This window comes from Littorina saxatilis, unplaced genomic scaffold (genome assembly GCF_037325665.1).
Source record: "Littorina saxatilis isolate snail1 unplaced genomic scaffold, US_GU_Lsax_2.0 scaffold_1075, whole genome shotgun sequence".
In the NCBI taxonomy this organism is placed as follows: Eukaryota; Metazoa; Mollusca; class Gastropoda; order Littorinimorpha; family Littorinidae; genus Littorina; species Littorina saxatilis.
Genome location: NW_027126739.1, coordinates 25,001 through 32,154, shown reverse-complemented (window position 1 = coordinate 32,154; position 7,154 = coordinate 25,001).

Here is a 7,154-nt window from a genome sequence, read left to right as displayed (position 1 = left end):
TGTAAAGAATAATCCTACAAAGTTTCAATCACATCCGATGAACTTTGTCAAAGATATAAAATGTCTAATTTTTCCTTTGACGCTGACCTGTGACCTTGAAAAAGGTCAAAGGTCAACGAAACCATCGTTAAAGTGTAGAGGTCATTGGAGGTCACGACTAAACAAAATATGAGCCCGATCGCTTTGATAGTTTCCGAGAAAAGTCCAACGTTAAGGTGGTGTCTACGGACGGCCGGCCGGACAGACTAACACTGACCGATTACATAGAGTCACTTTTTCTCAAGTGACTCAAAAAATCCATCTCACACGGCATAAATAAATCCCTGCGCCTTGAATATGTGCGCGATATAAATTGCATAAAATTAAAATAAAAAAAATAAAAAATCCCTGCGCTTAGAACTATACCCATGGAATACGCGCGATATAAGCCTCATATTGAGAGGACACGTCAGCACTATTACAGAAGCTGTCTTGACGGCTAAAACAAGTGCACAGTTCTGTAGTTAGGTAAGCAAAGGAATGTGTGTACAAATGCACACAGAGGGACAACTATAAAGACAGAAGACAGTCACAAAGGCAAATGGAGAGAGAGAGGGAGAGAAATAGTGGCTCTAGACTATCATCATCACCACTACAGTGGACCCCGACACCCCCCCCCCCCCTTTTAAGACCCCCGATTTAAGACTTCCTCCTTTTTCAGACTTTCTTTGCATGACCTCAGTACATTTACCTCCATTTTAAGACTCCCTCCTTTTTCAGACTTTCTTTGCATGACCTCAGTACATTTACCTCCATTTTAAGACTCCCTCCTTTTCAAGATCAGATTTTCTCGCAATTTTGGAGGTCTTAAAAGGGGGGTTCCACTGTACTCTCATACCTCCTCCCCAACAAGATTCAAACCCCTTACCTCGTGGCTCTTGCCCTGCCTGATGCAGACGGCTGTGACGCCTGGCTACGATCTTGCAGCGTAGCTTCCACACGCGTGTAAGTCGTGCGGGTTATCATGGGGTGACCTTCGAGCGTCTGGCCAAAGACGACCTGCTGGGAGGTCATTTTAGGATCCTTGAGCTGTGTGCTGTTGGACTGAGGGTGAGTGTCCCTGTCTCGGGCGCTCTGTCTGTCGGGGCGTCCTGGGGCTGGAACAAAAGGTGGTGGAAATATTCATTTCCATTTTCATTACTTTATTGTCCCATCACTGGGAAATTCAGGTCAGTTCCTCCCAGTGGAAAGCTAGCAGCAACAGAGTCGCGCTACCCAGGTGTGTGCATGTTTAGGTGTAATCAGCCACCTGCACTTGTGGCAGAATGAGCGAGGTCTTTTACGTGCCACAGTGGTGACACGGGGGTGGAACATGGACACCGTCTCTGAGTCTGCACATAAAGTTGACCTGTGTCCGCCCCAGCCCGGATTCCAACCTGCGACCCTAGGATCACAAGTCCAGTGCTCTACCAAATGAGCTACCGGGCCCCCAAATTCCACATGTGAACATTTACTGACTGGAACGCCAGACAATTTAGCTTTTCTTATCTCGTTCCTTTTTTTTTTTTTTTTTTGCAATACAAAAAACTGAAGATTGGTGATTTCTTCAAAATATTCTGGGACATATTCACACGAAGCAGATCAGGGAAACTGGCTAACTTCTGACAAAAGTCTCTGGGAGAAGAAAAAAGACTCCGGACATGACTGTCTCCTGCATTCCCCCAAAAGTGGCGTATGACTGCCTGAATGGCAGGGTAAAAACGATCATGCACTTTTACGTGCATGATCATAAGTGAACGTGGGATTTTCAGCCAATGAACGAAGAAGAAGTCCCTGCTTGTGTGTGTGTCACAATGATGACAAGCATGTCACAACTGAAACCGATGATTCAACTTGTTTTGAACTTGATGTGATTTTGTGACTGGCGTACCTTTGACATATCGTTGGTTCCTGGAGAAGACATTGAGCACACTGTAGGGGTCAGAGTGAGGGTTCTCCCAGCGAAGGGTGGGGCCGGGGGCAGGAGCCCTGTACTGCACACCGCTGAAGGCTCCAGTCTCTGGCGCCGGTGTGGTGCCGTTACGCCCTGCCTGTAACGCAGCATCGTAACAACATTGATACAGTGGAACCACCCCTTTTAAGACACCCCCAATTCAAGACTCCCTCCTTTTTAAGACCTTGTTTTTTCAGACTTTCTGTTCATAACCTCTGTAAAATTACCCCCATTTTAAGACTCCCTCCTTTTTAAGACCTGATTTTCTCAAATTTTTAGAGGGGGTTTTCACTGTACTCTTTTGGTACTGTCTTTTGGAATGAGCTGAACAAAAATTTCGAAACAGAACAATTTGTCAAAGCTCTAATAACAAGCTGTATGTAACAGGACAATCGGAGTGAGATTATGTTGATTGGTACTTTTTATACCAGTAACATTTGTTGGTTGGTCAATTATGATATCAGCAGGATTTGATTAATAATAAACTGCTGTGTATGCTGCAACATCACAAAAGAACATGAACATGCCTTAAAATAAACAACAGACTGGACATTTTTTTCAACTAACATATTTTAGTCTCTGCTAATGCCCTGCGGATATAATGCATGACACAATACTGTGATACTGCACAATGTAATGCGCAGAGGAGCAAAAACTACCTACAGTATAATCAGGTGGCTCAGGCATTTGAAAGGTACGATACAGTATATTAATAAAATATAATCAAAACCAGCGCAGCGTCTGTTTTCATGTGGTTTTCATGGTTCAATAGTACCAGTGTTGGTGTAAGTCTGAGTCTGTCACAGTTATAACATTTTTCTTTCAGACATTTTTCAAATTCCGTCCAAAAAACCTGGACATGTTCACATTGCCACAAATAATGATAAACTGTATCTTGTTCTAATTCACAAAAATTGCATACATTGTTGGGGGCACCACCCTCTCTTTCTGTCTGTAGGCATGCCTGCCTTTCTCCCCTTCCCCCCTCCCCCCCCCCCCCCACCAACTTCCCCCATTTCTCTCTTCACTTCTTCCTTACATAATCAAGTCGACTGCACCAGCTCCGGAACAAAGTTGCGCTAACAATGCCCCTCTCTAGGACCCTACTTTTCTTTCACCCCCACCCCTCCCTTCACTCTCACCTGATTGAGTCCAGCAACAGTCAGTGCACCGGCTCTGGGCAAAGTGGCGCCAACGCTGTCTCTCTGTGACTGCGACACGGTTCGGGCCCCCGCCGTAGCAGCAGGGGTTTTGTCGCTACTGGCTGGCCGAATGGTCACGTTCTGAGCACCTGGCAAGTTGGAAGTGAACACATTGTAGTTGTCACGAGAGCCTGCGATCCGATCGTAGCGCGGGACAAACTCCACCTCGGGGCTGGAGTCACCTGCATCCTCTATGTGGGTGTCTGGAACAAGAAACAGATGGTTACTGAGAGTGGAAAAATAGCACAATTCAAATGACAAAATCTCACTGCTAATACATCTAATAATAATAATAATACAGTGGAACCCCTCACAACGACCCCTCTCTCTAAGGACTACCCCGCCACAACGACCTTTTTTTTTTAACCGATGTGTTTCCTTATATAGTTGTCACCAGTGTAGCGACCACCCCGCTATAACCAGTTATAACCGTCTTGCGTAAGCAAAGGCACTAATTAACCGCTGAGAGGTGTGATGGTTGGGTGGGCTGAGTAAACATCACAAACCAATCATCGAGAAAACAAACTCACGTGACCAACACACACCGTTCAATTCAGTCAGAATAGACAGTCTTTGGACAGAAGAGCAGTGGAGATCGACATGGCGTCTACAAAGAAAAGAAAATATTTAACTCGCGAAAATCGAGTGAATGTTGTGAACAGACACAAAAAGGGAGAAACTGCCATCGCGATTGCAAAAAGTCTTGATGTTGGAAAATCGCAAATTCAAAGAATTATCCAACTCCAAGAAAACATTCTGAAAAAGGTAGGGAAGTGGTGACAAGGCAGTGAACGCACTCACCATGCACTGACATCATACGAAAGCAGCCACACAAACACAGCACAGAGGCAGAGGCAGGTGTGCAGATGCTTTGTGAGAATAAGCGTTGAAAACCAGTTTGAATAAAAAAAAACAGCAGATAGAGCCGCATGTCATAATCATTCTTCTTGTCTGGCTTTATTGACTGCATGCCGATCTTGTGGCAGTGACTTTTCACTCTTCTGTCGGACTGTACACAAACCGCTCTCACTCTCCCTCACTGACTACCCTAAGCCCTGACAACTGATCCTTGGAAATTGTTTGGAAGAGTAATAATAATAATAATGGACATTTATTAATCGCCGTTTCTCACAAGAGCTCACGGCGATTTACATATTAATTTCTGCCGTGTGAGATGGAATTTTTTACACAATATATCACGCATTCACATCGGTCAGCAAACCTCAAGCCTATTAGGGCGAGCATTCACCTTTCACGGCCTTTATTCCAAGTACACCTCTCTATTTCTCTCCAATGCTCTTCCTGCTGACTTCAGTGACACCAGACACCCCACTGAGTTTAGCCAGCTACCCCCCCCCCCCCCCCTCTCTCTCTCTCTCTCTCTCTCCCCCAGCCATGTACTGTTTGGTGCTGTGGCCAGAGAGGTGTCACCGGCTAATTGAGGCCAGCTGCACTGTTCACTCAGAGCAAAACTAGTTGACTGTGTCTAACTTTTGACAAAGCAACACAACTGAAGGGTTCACAGATTAGGTAACCGACTCACTGGTCAAGGCTGCAGGGAAACAAGAGTATCTTGTCAATGAAAAAGGTTACACACAGATACGCGATGCTGAGAACGGTGGCCGATTTTTCACTCTCTTTCTCGGAGGGCCTTCATCATTGCAGGGACTGCTGTAAAGAAATGCTTGCTCAGAAACTAACTCTTTTTTGCATTAAAACATGCACCAGAACTGGTGGACACCATCGACAATGTCAAACATGAAATCGAAGCAGTTTGCTTGAGGAAACGGTCGTCAGCAACTCAAACTTCTCTGTTTTCTTTTTTTAAGAAAATCTGTTCGGACACGACCCGATGTTGATTTCAGTCAGTTTCGCTTCTGACAGTCACACTCACAGTATAACTATATAAGTTTTATTTACGTTTTTATTTCTTCTTCGTTTCCTTAAAAAGTAACAACAAGCTGTTTAACGTTCTGTTGTTGTTAATAAATATATATAGATCTATATTAAAATCTCGAAGTCCATACATGATGTCACAGAAAAACCAGCCACAAAGTGCAAAAGTTCGAAACGACGGAAGAGCTCGCGATCTCGCAGCGAGTTTCAATTTCTCCACTCAAAAGCTGACACCTCAGACGAGTCTGTTATCCGAAATACCAAGCACATGTTTCGATGTAGAATTACTAAATGATACTATTTGTCAACAAAATATATGCACTAGTGTCAGAAAAATGGTTTAATATGTTCAAAAGTTTCGAGTCGAGTTCCCGATTTCTGGAAACACGTGCGCATGCAAGTTCGCTACTCAGTACTTGCTGTAACTTCAAGTAAATCTTTGTAACCCTATGTTATGTTATTACCATTCTTCCCAGCAAAGCACACAATTGACAACAAGTCAAATAGTAGTACAAGAAAGAAATAATACTTGATAAATAAGTTAGATAAAGAACAAATCAAAGAAAGCAAAAATGACTTACCGCATACATCTGAATGAGTTGGACGCCATTTTCCCGGTTGCAGGGTCAAAGCAAAATCAAGCCGTATATCTTCGAAATTTTTAATCTTGCACCGAATGAGGACTCAAACAGATTTGTTTTGGATTAGTTCTTTAGATTGTAGGTTAAGAAGCTTAACCCTGATTTTTTTTTAAATATAACTCAATTGTTTTTGAGATTTGGAATAAAAAGGTGTGGGGTCCATAAATTCCCTTTTTTACATAATGTACATATTGACTACAAACTTCAATTTAAATTAAATCTCAAACGGCAGATATTTTTAATCCTAGTAAAGGGAGACAGTACACTTTATGATGTCTTGCTTATAGTAACGCAAAGCATTACCTCCCTTCTCCCTTCTCCCGCTTTCAAATTCGTATTTACCTTAGGTCCCCCGATCTCCGGTGGCCGTATGCTCAAAATGTTATAAAAAGGGGGGGTCCGGGCTCCCGATGGGGGACTTATACCCCCTGTAAGTATACTATATATATATATATATATATATATATATATATATATATATATATATATATATATCCCATGACCTCCCTTCTTTGTCTCTGTAAATGTACTCTAGGTATATTTCTTGTATTTCCATTGTTCTCTTGTTACATCTATAATGTAACAATTGCACTCTTATAACACATACAAGCTGGGAACAGACGGAAAATTCCGAACAAAAGTAAATGACGTCAAAGTCTCTTTCGCTTTGCGTGTAACTTTGTCATGACGTATTTTTGTGACGCCAGTATACGCGACAATTTGTTCGCTTCCGGTGTCATTTTAGACTGAAAAGCAACTCAAAAAAAGGAGCTAAGCCTGTGTCTTGAAACAGCTGAAACACTCTTTTGGATTGCCGTTTCAATGTTAACCAAAAAGTTAAAGAAAAAAAACAAGGTTCAGTTGCGAACTGACAGCGGATTGAGCATTTATTCCTGTTGATGAAGGTACGATTGAAGCTTTATTCTCTCCGTCAACCAACAAGACTAGATTTGTAGCAAACGAAAAACAAAGTGTGCGTTTTTCCTGTCTTGTGAAGGCGATTATGTCGTTATAAGTTATCTGTACGTTGTGAAGACATTTCAAAACAAAATTTAGCTTTGATGCGTCACGGGATATAAGCTTATACGTTTTCATCCATGGAATTGTTTTTTTCGTCTCGGCAGGGTGAATGAATTCATGATGTATTTTCCGGAACTGGACAAAACTGGCCTTTCCAAGACTGAAACAAAATATAGTTCTACAACTTCTAGGCTTGGGTTGATTGCCCATGGTGAATTTCCAATGATTTGTTTCCACATCCCATGACAAATTCTCTTTACTTTGGTCATGCCATATATATACGTTACAGCTCCGTCCATCCATGGTATCGCCTGATATTTTGTCGAGACGTCAATGAATATGATGACGTCACTCGATGCTCTGCCGAGAGTGACGTCATTATATTCTTTCACCCCGTCGAGGACAGCGAATAGAAGGAAACAG